The sequence below is a fragment of the Schistocerca serialis genome, chromosome 6, assembly GCF_023864345.2.
Source record: "Schistocerca serialis cubense isolate TAMUIC-IGC-003099 chromosome 6, iqSchSeri2.2, whole genome shotgun sequence".
In the NCBI taxonomy this organism is placed as follows: domain Eukaryota; kingdom Metazoa; phylum Arthropoda; class Insecta; order Orthoptera; family Acrididae; genus Schistocerca; species Schistocerca serialis.
This window is the reverse complement of record NC_064643.1, coordinates 131,338,933-131,360,710: the sequence shown is the minus strand read 5'-3', so window position 1 is coordinate 131,360,710 and position 21,778 is coordinate 131,338,933.

The window sequence follows — 21,778 nt, the reverse complement described above, 5'->3', positions numbered from 1 at the left end:
TTCCCACCGTGCCCTCACAGTAGACCAACAGCATGATTATGTAGCAGTTTTTTCTACCTGCTGACCAAGCTGTGATATCTGTTAAGCTCCTCCCCTGCTTTCTGTATTGCCCATCAGGAAACTTGGTTTCCAGCAATGCAGACCACTGACCTTCATGGTTACCAGGGATATTTTAAGATCTGTACTGATTATGACAGTGTGTCTATGTGGAGTTTGCACTTATGTTGAGAACTTTGTACATCTACATCTACATACATACTCTGCAAACCACCTGACAGTGTGTGGCAGAGCGTACCTTGAGTACGTCTATCGGTTCTCCCTTCTATTCCAGTCTCGCATTGTTCATGTGAACTAGTGCTTCTAGATACAACTTTGGGGGTTGTGACTGTTTGGGTAAGCACATTTCAGGATTTCACCGTCTGAAATGTTTATCTTCCTCCTTATGTTGGAGTGCCTCAGAACATATTGTCTGCATTGATTTCTCCGCCCCCACCTGACTCAATTTTGAGTGACTTCAGTGCCCATAACCCTTTTTGGGGAGGAACCATAATTACTGGCCGTGGCAAAGACATCGAAACCTAAGTGGCAGACCTCGACGTCTGTCTCTTGAATACTTGTGCCTCCACACACTTCAGTGTGGAACATGGAACTCACTTGGCCATTCATCTTTCTACCTGCAGTTTCCGTCCTCTCCCATACATCCAATGGAGGGTCCACGATGATCTGTGTGGTAGTCACCACTACCCAATCTTCCTGCGTGTTACTCAGTGTCACTCCCCTGGGTGCCAACTTAGATGGGCTCTCGACAGTGCCAACTGGGATGCTTTCACTTCCTGTGTCGTTCTGAGCTCCCCGTTAAATAGAGGCACTGACAAGGCTGTCCAGGATACAAGAATAGTCATTCATTCTGTTGGCAGCCAGTTAGCCATTCCCTACTTTTTGGGATCTTCCGTTAGAGGGGAAGGTAGAACCTTGGCAGACATCAGAAATTGCGGAGCCCATTAGAGATTGTGGGCAGGCACTCCAATGCCAAAAGCGGCATCCATCAATCAAGCACCTCATTGCCTTTAAATGGCTCAGTGCCTGGGTCTCCCACTTAATAAAACGATGGAAGAAAAAACGCAGGGAATGCTTTATTTCAACCATCAGACATATACACCTTCTTTGCAGATCTGGTCAAAGATCAAATGCCTTTATGGACACCAATCCTCTGCAGGTACACTTAGTATTTCATTGAATGGTGCTGTTTTCACTGTCTCGGACATTGTAGGCAAATATTTTGCTCTGAATTGTGCTTGGACTTCTGCCAATCTACCTTTCATGCTCTTATCTTTCACTACATGCCACTTGGAGCCCTATAATCAGTGTGCGATTTGCAGGGGGGGATGGGGGGATTCCCCCCCCCCCCCCCCCCTCTCTGCATCAGACCATTCCCTCCTCTGGTTTTAGTTTATGCATCCCAACCTGGGATGTTTATTTCCCATGCACTGCAGTAAAACTTCACATATAATGTAAATTTGTGGAGCCAAACACTGAAAGTTTTTAATACAGTCTTACTATTAATACTATTAATATGTATGCTTATTAATTTTGAAAAAGTGTTGTGTAGTAGGCAAGCATTTCAAAACACTTAGAACTAAACGACAAGACGACGCACGCCACATTTCCGTAGCATGCCACAATGTTGCAAGACGTCGCCCCAGCGTAAATGAGGCTTTAGAGCCAGGTCCGTATTGTATGGTGGATGTGATGTGGTGCGTACGAAACTAAAACCTGCAATCAGATCCAAACGTCGTGGAAAACTGCGAAGAGATGTCATCCTGCAGCAAGATAACGCTCGCCCACATTCTGCCAAATGGACAGCCGACGCAATAAAGGAGTTGATATTCGAGGTGCTGGAACATCCACAGTCCAGACCTGGCTCCAAGCAATTTTCACATGTTTGGACCCTTAACGGAAGTACTACAGGGAAAAAGATTTGAAAGTGATGAAGACATCATTGCTGCGGTGCAAAATTGGTTACAGATGCAACCGATAAACGTATTTTCTGATGAAGTTAAAAAACTCGTAAAACGTCGGGAAAACTGCATTGAAGTCCAGGGAGGTTATGTAGAAAAATAACGCATGTTTCAGTTTTCTATCATCAGAATAAGTATAGCTTTTCACAAATGTGCCTTTACTTTTTGAATTCCCCTCGTATATCTGTATGGAGATGATTTTGTAAATAAGCTTTACCTATAGTGTACTTTTAAAGATATAACAAGGGATGGCTTTTCTGATAGTGCTTACGCGTGAATAGTGAGTTTCGACATTAACATCTATTTATCTTAGAAGCTAGATTAAGGAAAGTTAAATCTATGTTTCTGGCATTTGTTGACATAGAGAAAGCTTTTGACAATGTTGACTGGAATACTCTCTTTCAAATTCTGAAGGTGGCAGGGTTAAAATATAGGGAGCGAAAGGCTATTTACAATTTGTATAGAAACCAAATGGCAGTTATAAGAGTTGAGGGGCATGAAAGGGAAGCAGTAGTTGGGAAGGGAGTGAGACAGGGTTGTGGCCTCTCCCCGACGTTATTCAATCTGTATATTGAGCAAGCAGTGAAGGAAACAAAAGAAAAATTCAGGGTAGGTATTAAAATCCATGGAGAAGAAGTAAAAACTTTGAGGTTCACCGATGACGTTATGATTCTGTCAGAGACGGCGAAGGACTTGGAAGAGCAGTTGAACGGAATGAATAGTGTCTTGAAAGGAGGATATAAGATGAACATCAACAAAAGCAAAACGAGGATAATGGAATGTAGTAGAATTAAGTTGGGTGATGCTGAGGGAATTAGATTAGGAAATGAGACACTTAAAGTAGTAAAGGAGTTTTGCTATTTGGGGAGCAAAATAACTGATGATGGTCGAAGTAGAGAGGATATAAAATGTAGACCGGCAATGGGAAGGAAAGCATTTCTGAAGAAGAGAAATTTGTTAACATCGAGTATAGATTTAAATGTCAGGAAGTCGTTTCTGAAAGTATTTGTATGGAGTGTAGCGATGTGTGGGAGTGAAACATGGACGATAAATAGTTTAGACAAGAAGATAATAGAAGCTTTTGAAATGTGGTGCTACAGAAGAATGCTGAAGATTAGATGGGTAGATCACATAACTAATGAGAAGGTACTGAATAGGATTGAGGAGAAGAGGAGTTTGTGGCACAACTTGACTACAAGAAGGGATCGGTTGGTAGGACATGTTGTGAGGCATCAAGGGATCACCAATTTAGCATTGGAGGGCAGCATAGAGGGTAAAAAACGTAGAGGGAGACCAAGAGATGAATACACCAAGCAGATTAAGAAGGATGTAGGTTGCAGTAGGTACTGGGAGATGAAGAAGCTTGCACAGGATAGAGTAGCATGGAGAGCTGCATCAAACCAGTCTCAGGACTGAAGACCACAACAACAACAACCATGGGTAACGCCACGGTCCAAGCTAGTAACATATATAATTATACTAACCCCCTAAGACATCCCCCCCCACTGGTAAAAGCACAAATTGGACACTGCCTAAACTGCTCCATTCAGTGAATGGGTATTTATGAGTGCCCTAGCCCTTAGCCCGGCCACAGCACTGGGGCCAGACCGCAAGAGATTGGGGCTGCACTGGGCCCTGTATTAGGTGTCCCTCTCTTACTAGTGGCCATCAACAGTGCAGCAGCAGCTGTGGGGTCATCCTCCTTGTATGCTGACACTTTTTGTTTTTACTGTTGCTCCTCTAGTGTGTGTTGCTGAACATTGACTGCTGGATGCCATTCGAAAGGTGCCATCATGGGTCGCACCCATGGCTTTCAGTTTTACAACCAGAGCTTTATCTTGATGGCGGAGACTTATCGCTTTTTGGGACTCGTCTTCAATGTCTGGCTGATGTGGCTTCCCCGTCTTCGCCAACTTAAGCGAAGGTGCTTGCTACACCTTAATACAGTTAGCTGCCTCAGTAACACCAGGTGCGGTGCAGAATGCATTACCCTTCTGCAGCTTTACAAAGCCCTGGTCCTGTCCTGTCTTGATTATGGAAATCTTGTGTATGGTTCAGCATCAGCCTCAGCATTGTGGTCACTGTTCATTATACACCACTGTGAGGCCCAACTTGCAACAGGAGCATTTCTTACTAGCTCAGTGAACAGCCTACTTGCAGAGGCTGGAGTCCCTTGACTATGCATCAGTGCCAAAAAGAGCTGTTCCATTATGCTATACACATCCACAGCTCATCTAAGCATCCAAACTATCATGTCATTTTTCGTAGCAGGAAGGTCCACATTCCTCAACAGAGACCCAGAAAATGCGTCTCAATTGCAATTTGCCTCTTGTCAGGGAGCAATCATTTATACCCCCATGGCATATACAGGGTGTTACAAAAAGGAAAAAGGTACAGCCAAACTTTCAGGAAACATTCCTCACACACAAATAAAGAAAAGATGTTATGTGGACACGTGTCCGGAAACGCTTAATTTCCATGTTAGAGCTCATTTTAGTTTCGTCAGTATGTACTGTACTTTCTCGATTCACCGCCAGTTGGCCCAATTGAAGGAAGGCAATGTTGACTTTGGTGCTTGTGTTGACATGCGACTCATTGCTCTACAGTACTAGCATCAAGCACATCAGTACGTAGCATGAACAGGTTAGTGTTCATCACGAACGTGGTTTTGCAGTCAGTGCAATGTTTACAAATGTGGAGTTGGCAGATGCCCATTTGATGTATGGATTAGCACGGGGCAATAGCCATGGCGCGGTACGTTTGTATCGAGACAGATTTCCAGAACGAGGGTGTCCCGACAGGAAGACGTTCAAAGCAATTGATTGGCATCTTAGGGAGCACGGAACATTCCAGCCTATGACTCGTGACTGGGGAAGAGCTAGAACGACGAGGACACCTGCAATGGACGAGGCAATTCTTCGTGCAGTTGATGATAACCCTAATGTCAGCGTCAGAGAAGTTGCTGCTGTACAAGGTAACGTTGACCACGTCACTGTATGGAGAGTGCTACAGGAGAACCAGTTGTTTCCGTACCATGTACAGCGTGTGCAGGCACTATCAGCAGCTGATTGGCCTCCACGGGTACACTTCTGCGAATGGTTCATCCAACAATGTGTCAATTCTCATTTCAGTCCAGATGTTCTCTTTACAGATGAGGCTTCATTCCAATGTGATCAAATTGTAAATTTTCACAATCAACATGTGTGGGCTGACGAGAATCCGCACGCAATTGTGCAATCACATCATCAACACAGATTTTCTGTGAACGTTTTGGCAGGCATTGTTGGTGATGTCTTGATTGGGCCCCATGTTCTTCCACCTACGCTCAATGGAGCACATTATTATGATTTCATACGGAATATTCTACATGTGCTACTAGAACATGTGCCTTTACAAGTATGACACAACATGTGGTACATGCACGATGGGGCTCCTGCACATTTCAGTTGAAGTGTTCCTACGCTTCTCAACAACAGATTCAGTGACCGATGGATTGGTAGAGGCGGACCAATTCCATGGCCTCCACGCTCTCCTGACCTCAACCGTCTTGACTTTCATTTATGGGGGCATTTGAAAGCTCTTGTCTATGCAACCCCGGTACCAAATGTAGAGACTCTTCGTGCTCATATTGTGGATGGCTGTGATACAATACACCATTCTCAGCGCATCAGGGATTCCATGCGACGGAGGGTGGATGCATGTATCCTCGCTAACGGAGGACATTTTGAACATTTCCTGTAACAAAGTGATTGAAGTCACACTGATACGTTCTGTTGCTGTGTGTTTCCATTCCATGATTAATGTGATTTGAAGAGAAGTAATAAAATGAGCTCTAACATGGAAAGTAAGCGTTTCCGGACACATGTCCACATAACATATTTTCTTTCTTTGTGTGTGAGGAATGTTTCCTGAAAGTTTGGCCGTACCTTTTTGTAACACCCTGTATACTGACCTTGGATATGTCCTGATTTATCCTTTGGACTGGAAGGTTCAGTTGACCCTATGGTATTTCACCACCCATTCCTGGCTGTCCTCGATGCATTTCTAGGTTCAGAATCAGATGGCTCAATGGTTTATGGACAAACTCGTTTTGTGTACAAGCATGCAAGGTGCTACACTCCCTGCTGAATGGACGCCGTGGCCTCAGTGCTGAATTGGTGGCCATCAAACAAGCCCTTTGCTGTGCTCATTATCGCATTGGCAACATGCTTCTAATCTGCAGCGACTCCCTGACCAGCCTTCAGGCTGTAGACCAGTGCTACCCTCTTCACCCATTAGGTATAATGATCCAGGATCTTCTTTCTGACTTCCATCAATCTGGACAGCCAGTTGTCCTTGTTTGGACCCCTGGACATGTTGGAATCTCAGGGAATGAACATGTCAACCACTTGGCAAAGTTGGTTGCCTGGATGCCGAGTTTGGAAATGGAGGTCCCAGAACTAGGCCATTGGTCAGCTCTATGCCATTAATTGTTGTGTGTCTGCAACTTGGAATTGTTCGCTCTGGACTCCTCAAACAAACTGAGGGCAATAAAGGAGACCATGACCACGTGGCAATCTTCCCTGGAAATCCACTCTCCTTCATCAGCTACATACTGGCCACACTTGGCTGACACACGGCCACATTCTACAATGTGAGCACCCATCTTACTGTCGATGTGCCAATCTGACAGTGGCCCACATTCTACTAGACTGCCCAAATCTGGCTGCTTTGAGACGATCTCTTAACTTTTCTGAGACACAGTTCCTGTGCTACTGGACGATGCCAAAAAGACTCTCCTGGTTTTACATTTCACCCTCCAAAATGCTTTCTACTCATCTCTGTGAGGTGAAGCACTTTGGTCTCATTGACTGCCTGAAGTGTTGGAGGGGCATCTCTCACCTGCTCTGGCCCAGGTGTCTCACAGCAGCCCTTGTTTGGCAGTCTGGCCTGACCCCTACTCTTCCCACCTTTTTATTCTCCTTGTTCTTTTATGTTTGCCATTTTTAGTGTTTCATTTTTTTCTAAACTGTTATCATTATGTCTATGTTGCTCATTTCCTTGAGGTAACAGATGGTGGGGTGGTGCTGGTGGGACACAGAGGGTGCATCTTGTACTGCATACCATGCTTTGGAGACCTCCAACTACATTCTGGGAAAAGCAGCTCACCCGCAATACACCCCTCTCACTTTCTCCTACTATTCCTTGATTTTATCTCTGTCTTACTTTATTTTGCTTACAATTGGTCTACCTGGAACTTGCCTTTTGTATCCTTTTTCTGGGGGTTATACCTGGTTCAACAAATATAGGATGAAGAACACAATGACATCACAGTTTGGTCCCTTTAACTCCAACAACCAACCAATCAATCTTCACTTCCAGGTACATCAAATAATCTGTATTTACTTGCACCAACTGCACTTTTATTTTCAGCCACTATAGCTGGTTTTGAGCACCATGGCCATTGTCAAATGGTTATCTGACCAATTATGAAAAATGGGGTATGATGTAGTAAGTTACATGAAAAAGAAAATAACAATAAACTTCATCAACACAAGCATAAATAATGTTGTATGACAGTTAGTTCACAAATGTCTTCAAAACAGTGTAGCAAAATAAATCATGTCAAGCAACAACTTTGCTGCAATTTAAGAAAGTAACATACATAACATGAACTTATGGTCGAAATTTTAGGCAGTTAAAATATGTATTAAATTGCACTTGACTGCTACATAGCAAATTATATAAATGATTAGGAGTGCCAGCTGCAACAATGTAGATCAGTCATAAATATTTAGTTTTAGAAGCAGAAGTACCTTTGGTCCATTGTTGTTCAAATACAATTTACAAATTACGTTTACTCATGGTAAAGAAAATAATAATTTGGTTATTATCAATTACAGGATTCTCATGGTCCTTAACTCTTTCCACACTGAGCCTTTTAGACACATTTTGACCCTGCAGACTGACACTTTTCGAGCAATTTCATGGAATTTTTATAGAAGTCACAAAGAAAATATAAACTTTACACTAAGTTTAAAACATGTTCTTTCCAATGCCATTATACATTTTTTTTAAAATGTAAATGCTATTTTTCCTAGAATTTTTAAAGTTTAATGTCTTTCCAAAAAGGAGAAAGTTCTAACTTCTAAAACTCATTATTTTTAATGTTTGAAAAAAATAAAGAACACATTTTATTGAAAAAAATGTGCATACAAGAAAAAGTCAATAGAGATGTGTAGATTTTTTTATCAAGCATAATTTATTGTGGTATGGTACTCTTTGAAATGTAGAGACCCACATTACACCACCACTGTGTTTCTTTTCTTACTCTTTTCCCAGTTTCTGTTTTCCCTTTATCTGCACACACCTTACAACACCTTGCTGCATTTTTTTTAATATGCTGTAGCTGGGATTTTTTCTGGGAAGTGATGTCCAAACACTCTGCACTTGGTGATTTTCCACCCTGTGAATCCTCAGTCCTATCCACACCACCATAAGTTGCTAGCTGCTTAGCTAAGACCTTCATGAAGCATACCAGAGATATTGTCTTTTTGGTTGTTTGTTAGTACACAATCCCACTACTGTTAAAAGAAATAAGTAAAAGAAAATGTTTTTCCCACTATTTTAGGGTCTTACAACAGAAGGGATAATAACTTCATAGCTGGTCAGCCCTGTCTACTCCAGTTTCACTCTTGTTGTATTCTATTGCAGCATCTGGTTTATGTCTCTCTACTTGTCCTTCTTTGTTTCTGGCACTAGTAACAGTAGAATTTGCTCGATGTTTGATTGAAAGACAGTACACATCCCTGGTTGATTTCCTTTCTACCACAAGTAAATATTCCTTCTCTAAAACATTATTTCCCCCTTCCTAAGCTTCACAGTCTTCATTTCATAAGGTAGACCCTTCCTGTTTTTCATTACAGTACCTACACCCAATGTTTTATTCTGCCACAGGTAGTCCAACGTGGCAGGGCTTGTGTAGAGCCTACCCATATAAATGCAGTGTGCTTTGCCAAAATAATCTCCACACAACCTACCAATTACTGACAAGACAGAATTATCCACATTGTTTGCTTTGCCTTTGTAAATATCTCAATTCAAACCATAACCTGCTGTTGAGTCACACAGTCAGACTCATACTTATTTGGTTTGCTTTTCATACACACTCTGAATTCTATTCTGCCTCTGAGGGAGTAGATTCCTACACCAATTATAAGGTTCACATGTGGTTTGAAGTTAGTCTTGTGACAAAAGATCTGAAAAAAGGCCTAACTGTGTGCACTGGATCATGTCCTGGCTGACTTTGTTTTATGAATTTCATGTTGTTGTTCAAGTGCAACATAAACAAAATTGAAGTAAATCTGTATCTACTCAATACCTTACTCACCCAAGAAGTATTTATAATTGCATCATTTGACCAATAGTCACTTATTTTTAGCAACTTCACTACACACTTATGCAAAATAATAGAGAGAAACATGTACATTTCATGTATCTTTACTATTGACCACTACTGTGAGGTAGACTCCTTTTCATGTATTACTACTTATTCATTTCATAAATTTTTGGTTCTCCACACCTATTTGTTGCAACTTTTATTGTTTATATCATATCATTGGTGAAAACTGCTGAGAAACATTCAAATTCACTACAATTTTCATCCATTTTGCAAAGTCACACCACTAGCACTATTGAACAATGGTAAATCAGACTGGTCTTGACCAGTTGCTCACATCAGTGATTCATTTTGCAATGTATCAGGACAAGCAGTAGCACCCTCATCTTCATCTGTGCATAAATAAATACATATATAAACCACTACAAAAATATCAAAAATAATTAGAGTCAATATTTGCTTTTATAGTAACATGCATATTATTTTGTAACAATAGTTTTCAGTATAATAAATCTGTACCTGAACTGTTTGAAAGTTTCAGAGAATATGTCTGAAGGTTCATAATCAATATCCACACATGAGTTTTTCCTTATCTGATGCGGAAGAACAATCAAAACATCCACATTCCTTCTTCTTATTTCTTCTTCTTCCTCTTCTTTTTTTTGAGACACCAGTCCTCTGAGTGGTTATATGCGGCATGCGGCCCACACAAATTCCCCTCTTGCACCAACATCTTCATCACCTCTGGGCACTTGCAACCTACATCCCCAATTATTTGCTGGATTTATTCCAATCTCTGTCATCCCCTACAGTTTTTGCCCTCTACGGCTCCCACTAGAACCATGGAAGTCATTCCCTGTATTCTTAACAGATGTCTTATCATCCTGTCCCTTCTCCTTGCCAGTGTTTTCCCCATGTTCCTTTCCTCTCCGATTCTGCACAGAACCCCCTCATTCCTTACCTTATCACCCCATCTAATTTTCAACATTCATCTGTAGCACTACATCTCAAGTTCATCTATTCTCTTCTTTTCCAGTTTCCCCACAGCCCATGTCTCACTACCATACAACGCTGTGCTCCAGAGATACATTCTCAGAAATTTCTTCCTCAAATTAAGGCCTATGTTTGATGCTGGTAGACTGCTCTTGGCGAGATAAGCCCTTTCTGCCAGGGCCAGTCTGCTTTTGATGTCCTCCTTACTCCATCTGTCATTGGTTATTTCGCTGCTTAGGTAGCAGAATTCCTTAACTTCATCTACTTCATGACCATAAACCCTGATGTTAAGTTTCTCACTGTTCTCATTTCTGCTACTTCTCATTAATTTTGACTTTGTTCAATTTACTCTCAATCCATATTCTGTACTCATTAGATTGTTCACTCAATTCAACATAACACGTAATCCTTCTTCACTTTTACTCAGGATAACAATGTCATTAGTGAATATTATCACTGATATCGCTTCACCTTGAATTTTAATTCCAATCCTGAATCTTTCTTTTATTTCCATTATTCCTTCTTCAATGTCCAGATTGAACAATTGGGGGAAAAGACTGCTTCCCTGTCTTACACTCTTTTTAACCTGAGCATTCCATTCTTGATCATCCACTCTTATTGTTCTATCTTGGCTCTTGTACATATTGTAGATTACCTGTCTCTCCCTATAGCTTACTCCTATTTTCCTTAGAATTTCTAACACCTTCCACCATTTTACAGTGCCGAATGCTTTTTCCTAGTTGACAAATCCTGTGAATGTGTCTTGATTTTTCTTTAGTCATGCTTCCATTGTCAACTGCAAGGTCAGAATTGCCTCTCTGGTGCCTTTGCCAAACTGATTGTCATCCAGAATATCCTCAATTTTCTTTTCCATTCTTGTGTATATTGTTCTTGTGTCCAACTTGGGTGTATGGGCTGTTAAAGCTGACTGTGTGATAATTCTTACACTTGTCAGCTCTTGCAGTCTTCGGATATTTGTATATGATATTTTTCTGAAAGTTAGATGGTATGTCACCAGACTCATACATTCTACACACCAGTGTGAATAGTCATCTTGTTGCCACTTTTACCAATACTTTTAGAAATTCTGATGGATTCTTATCTATCCCTTCTGCCTTATCTGATTTTAAGTCCTCCAAAGCTCTCTTAAATTCTGATTTTAATTCTGGATCCCCTCTCTTCTAAATCAACTTCTATTCCTTCTTCTATCACACCAGACAAATCTTCCCCATCATGGAGGCCTTCGATGTACTATTTCCACCTATCCGTTCTTTCCTCTGCATTTAACAGTGGAATTTACCCTTGCATTTAATGTCACCGACATCCCTGTATGCTGAGTCAGTCCTTCTGACAATCATTTCTTTTTTGATTTCTTCACATTTTTTGTGCAGCCATCTCATCTTAGCTTCTCTGCTCTTCCTATTTATTTCATTCCTCATGGAATTGTATTTCTGTATTCCTGAATTTCTCTGAACATTTTTGTACTTCCTTCTTTCATCAATCTACTGAAGTATTTCTTCTGTTACCCATGGTTTCTTCCCAGTTACGGTCTTTGTGCCTATGTTTTTCTTTCCAACTTCTGCGATTACCCTTTTTAGAGATGTCCATTCCTCTTCAACTGTATTGCCTACTGAGCTATTCCCTGTTGCTGTATCTGTAGCCTCGTCATCCCTAAGTACTTCTGCATCCCACTTCCTTGCGTATTGATTCTTCCTGAGTAATCTCTTGAAAATCAACATACTCTTCCTCCCTACTAAATTGTGATCTGAGTCTATATCTGCTCCTGGGTACACTGGGAGGTGACCATTGGTCCTGCCAATGGCATCTCTCATCTTTACTTTATTGAACATTGGTCTGCCAATGGAATTTCTTATCTTCATTTTATATTACAGGAAATTTTTTTCATAATATAATACTCATGAAGATCACTGAGTTCGGATAAGAACTTGATTTTGATCTTACTTAGCATTTCAACACTCAGTAAAAACTAAAAAATTCAATCAACCAACCTACGATGTTTAAACTTTTGACAAAAACAACTGGACGACTTTTATTTTTATCTATATATGTAACCCAACATTTCTTTTGTCCATTCCTTAAAATCCACAAGAGTTATAAAAGCAGTATAGATGAAAAAGGGTTTGGATGAATGATTTGAGATGATATGAGTAAAAGCAGAATGAGATAATATCTGTAGATAAGCAATGTAATATCGCTTTTTCAGACAAGTGAGAAAGTTCTTATGTAGAAGTAGATCTTTGACATCAGAGAGATGGGGGATAGGATAGTCTGTAACTTCACCTTTAGCTCACTGTGCTGAAAAGGGTGGGCAGTTTTCATTATATGTAGGAGAGGAAGGAACCAGGAATTTCAAACACTTGAATTTCTGGAGCGCGCTCATTGGTCAGGAATCACCCCTCCCCCCCCCCCCCCCTCCCCCCTCCCCCCCCGCAGGTTAGGCCGGAAGAAACTAGTGGCAAGGTGGTAGGAGAGCACTAGCACTGGGGACTCTGGACTGGATGGATGCAACTTGGAAATGGCTGAGGAAAATTGCACACGAAGAGGGGACAGGGATGAAATACTTAAGGCAATAATCATTCACCATAAGTGAATATCTTCTTTTTCAGCTTACACTAGAAATATTCTTAGTAAATATTGAACAGGCAAAAATCTGTGTAGGTAGGCAGAAGTTGTGCGTGTGAAAAATTTGTGTCAGTAACTTGATATGTTAAGTTTCATTATGTTGAAAGTTAAGTATTCGAAACAGTTCGGATTTAAGTAAAAGTTTGTTGCTATTACTTCACTTGGTATAAAGAATGCGTGTGATGAACATGGGTAATTTTATCACCTTGCACATACCACATGGGGCAGATGAAGAAGATGAACGGTGTGGTTTCAAAAGTGCTTGGTACTGTTAGCATTAAGCAGGAACCAATAAATCTTTTTCGTAAACTTTTCAGGTAAATAAAATAGTTAAATTCGTTCTTGAATTTGTAGGAGTAATTTCAGAATTTTGAGCAACAGGAGATTGCAGGGGATAACGGTTTGTTTTCTTATGTAAAAGTAAATTCGCAAATGGAACTAATACCAGTATTGTTGTTGTTGTGGTCTTCAGTCCTGAGATTGGTTTGATGCAGCTCTCCATGCTACTCTATCCTGTGCAAGCTTCTTCATCTCCCAGTACCTACTGCAACCTACATCCTTCTGAATCTGCTTAGTGTATTCATCTCTTGGTCTCCCCCTATGATTTTTACCCCTCACGCTGCCCTCCAATACTAAATTGGTGATCCCTTGATGCCTCAGAACATGTCCTACCAACCGATCCCTTCTTCGGGTCAAGTTGTGCCACAAACTTCTCTTCTCCCCAATCCTATTCAATACTTCCTCATTAGTTATGTGATCTACCCATCTAATCTTCAGCATTCTTCTGTAGCACCACATTTCAAAAGCTTCTATTCTCTTCTTGTCCAAACTATTTACCGTCCATGTTTCACTTCCATACATGGCTACACTCCATACAAATACTTTCAGAAATAACTTCCTGACACTTAAATCTATACTCGATGTTAACAAATTTCTCTTCTTCAGAAACGCTTTCCTTGCCATTGCCAGTCTACATTTTATATCCTCTCTACTTCGTCCATCATCAGTTATTTTGCCCCCCAAATAGCAAAACTCCTTTACTACTTTAAGTGTCTAATTTCCTAATCTAATACCCTCAGCATCACCCGACTTAATTCGACTACATTCCATTATCCATTATCCATTATCCTCGTTTTGCTTTTGTTGATGTTCATCTTATAGCCTCCCTTCAAGACACCATCCATTCCGTTCAACTGCTCTTCCAAGTCCTTTGCTGTCTCTGACAGAATTACAATGTCATCGGCGAACCTCAAAGTTTTTATTTCTTCTCCATGGATTTTAATACCTACTCCAAATTTTTCTTTTGTTTCCTTTACTGCTTGCTCAATATAGAGATTGAATAACATCGGGGAGAGGCTACAACCCTGTCTTACTCCCTTCCCAACGACTGCTTCCCTTTCATGTCCCTCAACTCTTATAACTGCCATCTGGTTTCTGTACAAGTTGTAAATAGCCTTTCGCTCCCTGTATTTTACCCCTGCCACCTTTAGAATTTGAAAGAGAGTATTCCAGTCAACATTGTCAAAAGCTTTCTCTAAGTCTACAAATGCTAGAAACGTAGGTTTGCCTTTCCTTAATCTTTCTTCTAAGATAAGTCGTAAGGTCAGTATTGCCTCACGTGTTCCAGTATTTCTACGGAATCCAAACTGATCTTCCCCGAGGTTGGCTTCTACTAGTTTTTCCATTCGTCTGTAAAGAATTCATGTTAGTATTTTGCAGCTGTGACTTATTAAACTGATAGTTCGGTAATTTTCACATCTGTCAACACCTGCTTTCTTTGGTAATGGAATTATTATATTCTTCTTGAAGTCTGAGGGTATTTCGCCTGTTTCATACATCTTGCTCACCAGATGGTAGAGTTTTGTCAGGACTGGCTCTCCCAAGGCCGTCAGTAGTTCCAATGGAATGTTGCCTACTCCGGGGGCCTTGTTTCGACTCAGGTCCTTCAGTGCTCTGTCAAACTCCTCACGCAGTATCGTATCTCCCATTTCATCTTCATCTACATCCTCTTCCATTTCCATAATATTGTCCTCAAGTGCATCGCCCTTGTATAGACCCTCTATATACTCCTTCCACCTTTCTGCTTTCCCTTCTTTGCTTAGAACTGGGTTTCCATCTGAGCTCTTGATGTTCATGCATGTGGTTCTCTTATCTCCAAAGGTCTCTTTAATTTTCAGTATACCAGTAAGACATGGGAATAACATACTGGTATCAGAAGACAAATTTTTGGATGTGGGAAACTTTGAAAAAGACACCATGAGTATTAGAGGATTGACTTCACGTACGGAAACTGTAAGTACAGTGTAGAATAAAAATGTGATATCGTGTAACTTTTGGAAGGGATGAATGAAGCATGTTGTAAAATTTCATGTACCTACTATTTTGGAGGGGAAGAGTAACTGAATCCATTCAGTCTCAGCTATGATAATTTAGTGGTTCCTTAACTGAGGCAATTTGTATAAACCAGGGGTGATCATAAAAAATAGGCCAGATATGAAAATTTATTTGCAAATGATGAGAAGGTAGCGATATAGATGCTAAACTCTGCAATTACAGATATTCATTGCTGGCTCAGCAGCTAAAACATATGCATGAGTTAATGCGAGAGAGCAAATGTTTACGCTTAAGGAATCCATCTCACCTTTCCCTTGGGTCTAATGTTGAGAATTACGAGACTAAAGTAGTTTAATTTAAATTTTAGAAATCGTTGCAGTTGTAAATTGCTCATCAACAAGCTCATGTGAAGAAAAAACAGTGAAATGAATAAAAGAAAATTTTGTAAACTCAAATAAGATGAATTAGTATTTCTCATTACAATCACTATTAGGGCACTCATATTACTCTCAAATGAAGTGGAAATATATATAGAATGAGTAAAAGCATAATTCTGCAATTTCTAGTAAGATGAATTATTGTTCTCATTACAAACCATGTTAGAGCACCTGCATTATTGATAGAATAGAATAGATATTCCTTATATGGAGAACATAAGAGAGGTGGATCTATTATATTGGGAGTTATAAAGAATATGGTGGCCTACAGTCGTTACAACTATAGTCGGGTGAACTTATAGATTAAATAATTATCTGTTGTGCAAAATTTTGGCTATTACAGTTTCATGAAGATGTGGATTCTCGCACAATAAAAGAAATTTCTTTCTTACTTTCAAAATTTTAGCAGGGTTTACACAGTAAGCGTAGGTAATGCTTCTATCTTCAATTCATATTCAAAAGATACCCTACAACACTTTACAATCCAGTATCTGATTTCATAATCTCTGTGTGACCAAGATGTAATCTAAATGAAATCTTCTGTATCAACTGTTCTTTTCTAAGTATACCTCCTTCTCTTGTGATTCTTGAACAGAGTATTTGCTGTTACTAACTGAAATTTATTACAGGACTCAATTAATCTTTCTCCTCTCTCATTCCTTGTCCCAAGCCCATTTTCTCCTGTAATCTTTTCTTCTATTCTTTCCCCTACAACTGCATTCCAGTTCCCCATGACTATTAGCTTTTCCTCTCCCTTTACGTATTGTATTGCCCCTTCAATATCCTCATATACTTTCTCTATCTCTTCATCTTCAGCTTGTGATGTTGGCATGTATACCTGAACTATCATTGTCCGTGTTGGTTTGCTGTCGAATCTGATAAGAACAACCCTACCACTGAAATGTTCACTGTAACACACTCTTTGCCCTACCTTTCTATGCATAAGAAGTCCTACTCCCATTATACCATTTTCTGCTGCTGTTGATATTACCCTACACTCATCTGACCAGAAATCCTTGTCTTCTTTCCATTTAACTTCACTGACTTCTATTACATCTATACTGAGCTTCTTATACAACACAAACATGCAGAGTGCACTAGGCCCAAATCGGGAGTTATGTGACTGTTCCCATGAAAACCAATCATGTGTTGCCTATGCTGAAGCTGCAGACTCATGGTGACCTCTGTCAGAACGTAAATGAATTGCTCTTGCTGCCAGTTCAGTTGACTGAGTGTACAGCGTATATTTTCGCATTACAGTCATGTGGAAAACAAAGCAATGTATGGCGTATGGGCTCCGTTCAAAGAGGAGTATTTGTGAGAACGTATTGCGTAAGGGCTTAGTGTGGAAAGTTTTAACTGCGACAGGTGATGGTAATCCATTTGTAAGCATGGTGGAAGACACACTGCATGTGGCTGGCTGCAAGGATATGGCGGGCGAGGTGTGTCTGGTGGAGGCCAGAGGTGGATGTTCTGCATTGGCAGTGCGTTGTAAGGCAATGAGCAGCCAAGTGTCATCTCTCAACTTTCAGCAGGAAGTGTCTCCTTTTCTGTCTGGACCAAAAGTCTCCACAGCACAGGTGTCCTCCATGGTGATCTTTTCTGCAGTTTCCAGAGCTGTCACCCTGGGCATACCCATACACATGGTTGGGTAGCTAATGTTCCTCTTATGGCCAATCAAATTATTGTTCACCATCCAGGTTAAATGTTTTGTACTACCCACAATTCAAATGGGCAAAAGACCACACACACACTTCATTGTGGGTATAATTTCTTCACAGTACAAACTCCATGTTACCAGTTAAGAACAGACTTCCTGTGTCCTCTCCATTTGTCACCTCCTCTTCCTTTGCTAAGAACGTCTTTCACTGCCCACACATCTTTCAGCAGAAGAGCACACAGATGTTAAAAGTCATTCATAGCAAGCATTCTTTTCCTTAGCGATTTGCTTATCGTTTATTTCAACTGGGAATCTCACATTGTTTCTCTTTTCTCCAATTTTTACAAGGTGTTTAAGTCTGTGTACCTTCCATTCTTTTAAACACGACAGGAAATCATTCTGGTGGACGATAATGGCTCTGTGGACGGTCCAAGGGGCTCCTTCCCTGCCAGCACCAGCTCCCCCCCCCCCCCCCCCCCTCTGTGTCTCTCTCTCTCTCTCTCTCCTGAGCAAAGTGGGCAGGCCACTGAGAGAATTTCTCTATTGGAGCTAAGATTCTATGTTGTTATGTGTTTGGCTCTGTTTATTTATATTTTGTGGGATGGGAAGGGGATGATTTTATCTTCTGTCTCCTAATTAGGAAATTATTTTAAAGGGACTAAAAGGGACAGGGAAACCTACAAAAATCATAGTTGAAGCTGTTGGTGTTGCCACTGTTGGGTGCTCTTTGACTGCGCAAGAGGCAGTCTCCATAGCATCACACATTGTGGCTGCCAAATGTTCCACCAGCCATGCCACAGTAAGAGCTATCAATGTTGTGACGATCTTTTGCCGCTTGTGACTGTGTCAAGTCATTCTCGCTTCTCAGTGAGAAGGTGTTGATTCGTATCTGTTCCAGTGGCAAATGCTGCACAACTCGCTTGTGGCTTCCCCATGCAGTGTCCCTAACAAAGTTATCCACTTGCTCGGCTGGGCACTTCCCTGCATGTGATGAGGCATCTTTTCAGCTGCTGCACGGTGATGACTGCAGCTGCATCCGCTTCTGTCTTCTTCCACCACTCCCACTGGTGGGTTCCCATACTTGCTTGTGCTGCCGAGATGGGGCTTGCACACATTTGTCATGAACAGCTATATGGACTGATGATGCTGCTTGTTTTCTGTGCTTGCCCCCTCGTCAGCTGCAACTTCTTTTGTCAGGTTTCTCTGGCTTTCCAGGTTCTCTTTTCTTGTTCATTGTGCAGGGAGTAATCTGTGAAGGTCATGCAGATTCTTGCCACCAGTGCTGTTTTTCTGGGGGAACGCTAGGGGATGCTTACCCCTGAACTTTTTCGTCGACAAAATAATTTTTATACGATGTTAAGAACTTGGAAGAGTGCCAAAGAATTATTTCATGGACGTAAATTTTTTATTCCATTTTTTCGTGTTGGTAATTGCAATACGAACGATACCAGTGCAGTTCTTAGTGGGAAAAGTGATGTCATTGACTGTTTCAAGAATTTTGAAGCTGCGGCAACCGTTCTAGACAACTGAATCCAGTGTTGCCAACTCTAAAAAAACCCGAGTCGCTAGATTCAATATCAAAAGTCTCTAGAAAATCGCTAAAACTGATTTTACTAGGGGTGTACTGAAAATTTCGTGCTGTGAATGGTGCAATAAGCCAGTGGTTGGGGGGGGGGGGGCTAATAAAATATTAATAAAAACTGTCTCATATATAATTGCTATATTGTCTTAATTAAATGACACATCGCTTGCAACAACATGCATATAAAATACGCTAACGTTTAATTAAACATGTTATCATAATTGACGCAACACATAAATTGTTGTTTCAATCACAGTAGTCAAATATACTAGAAAGATACAACTATATTTGTAACAAAAGAAAGCAAGAACTCAAATTAGGTTACAAAATATATACATACCGGTATGTGAGCTATTCATCGTCGTCACTCAGAAGATCGAGTAACTCTTCTGTTTCATGCTCTGACAGAACTGTAGTTGATGTAGTGGGTTGAACGTCGCTCAAAAGATGATGTTGCAGTTCGACTAGTTTTTTGGCAAAAAGAGTAACTTTTGTTCGTTCCAATAAGCTCCAATACGTCAGACGGTATGTCAAAAGATGCACAACCTTTATTTTGTTTCCTCAGCGGGTCTCTCAATATGATCAAAGCATTAATTTCCTTTAACTATAATCTGTTACGTTGTTTAGTTTTTATAATGTTCATAGAACCGAATATTCTTTCCATTTCTGCATTTGAATGCGGTAGGCATAGAACAGTCATTGCTAACTGTGAAATCAAAGAAAAAGGATTCTCCCCTGCGCCATTTTTATACTGCAAAACCTCACTCCAAAATCGGACAGTGTTAGTAGTGTTATTCCACCTAATGAAGTTAATATTATGCCCTTCTTGCTGCATACCGTCTATGAAATTGCCACTAAAACCCAATTCTTTTGGCTAAATCTGCTGCAGCATTATTTTTATTCACTTTTAGTGTTTCTTCAACATTCAGCATTGACACTTTTTCGAGATCGTAACGTTACTTGGCAGTCTTTGTTGAATTTCCTTTATGAGTTCAGACTAGACTGAATGCATCTCTTCTTCAAATAAACTTTATCTTCTTCAGACAAACTTGACTCAGACAATTTCTGTTCAAACATAAAGCCAAGGTTCGGATTTGCGTACATACATTCTAGGTATGGTATTCACTGAGGCGTCCGAAACGGCAAGCTGAAGAGAGTGACAAATGCAACGGATCAGTACCAAATGCTTCAAACCACATTCTCTCTTGAGTTGTTCGAAAAGCCCATTGTTTATTCCAACCATTGCAGAAGCATTATCTATGCCAATTCCTGCCATATTAGCGATTGGAAGTTTGAGATCTTTCAAAGGATTCACAAGAACAGCAGCCAGATTTCTTACATCTGCAGTTTCTACTACACCGAGTTTGAGAAATGCTGATCTAATGGTTTGGTTGTTTACACTATAGTACTGTATAACGATAGCTAGCATTTTAGATATTGATACATCTGTGGTTTCATCTATTAGTACACTGTATTTTTGGTTAACCGTATCTTCAACCAATGACTGTGTAAAAATATGGAGCCAAAACTTCAGTTATAATGTTAGTGCAATTTCTACGATGTAATTCCATGTTTTTAGCGCCCTCGTCACCGGAAAACACCTTCTTGCACAGTATTCCTAAATGATCTACAGCTAAAATAGAACAATGTTCAGCAATAAATAAAGAAAGGGCGCCTTCCGCTCTGCTTGCTATTCTGACTGTAGTTTTCGGAACAATTTTCACAGGTAAGGTGGTTTGTGTTTCTTTTAATTAATTTTTTTGTTTATGCTTAATAGTTTTCGAATGCTTTCTAATAACACACAATTTAGCATAAAACTCTGTTGGACATACTTGACACCTTACCTTGGATAAGGCACCCATTGAATTCAGGTTCTGCTTCCCACGCATCGATATTTTTGAGCGTACTGCTTCTTCTTCTGCTGTAAATCCATTATGTAAGCCGCCACAACATACGTTTCACCAATTTATAACCACTGAAAATACATTAAAACTCAGGCGAACTAGAGGTCATGAAACAATTTACTCACTCGGTGACTCGATATCAGTCCTATTGTTCATTGTTTGAAGCGTAATAATGTCTGAGATACCCCCACCGAACTGTCCTTGCGTTAGCACTGTGCATGTGGTAATAATTTGACTGCGAGTTAACATTTCGAAAAATTAGAGATTGCTGGACAGAAATGTATTTTATTATACTTAATATTACGTATGTTTTTTGTCAATTCGAAAAATAAAGGGAGTTCAAAAGTTGAAGAATTATAGATCGGTACGCTATCGACGATAACAGGCTAGTGGGTAATGAATAATGAATTGTTCTATAGTCAAGGTTCTCTTACTCTGTAGCAATTCCCATATTCAGATTTACTAAATGCTGAACAATGCTACATGATCTGCTAAGAACGTAATTTAACTTAGTAAATCTAGAACAAAGTCAGTGTAGTACCCATTCTATAGTTAAAATCTTAGTTTTGTTAATGAAAATACTGGCCCAAAATAGTTTTGATTTGTACTTCAAAAGTCGTCAGTACTCCAAAAGTCGCCAGGTAAGTCGCTAAAGAATTTTTGTCGCTAAAAAGTTTTTTTTGTCGCTAAGACGAAGGCAAAAGTCGCCATTTCTAGCGACAAAGTCGCTAAATTGGCAACACTGACTGAATCGCTGGCAGCCAGTTCAACAAGCATGTAGTGTCCTCGCCTGCTAATAGTGGGCGATGGTAGTGCTAAACGGATATGC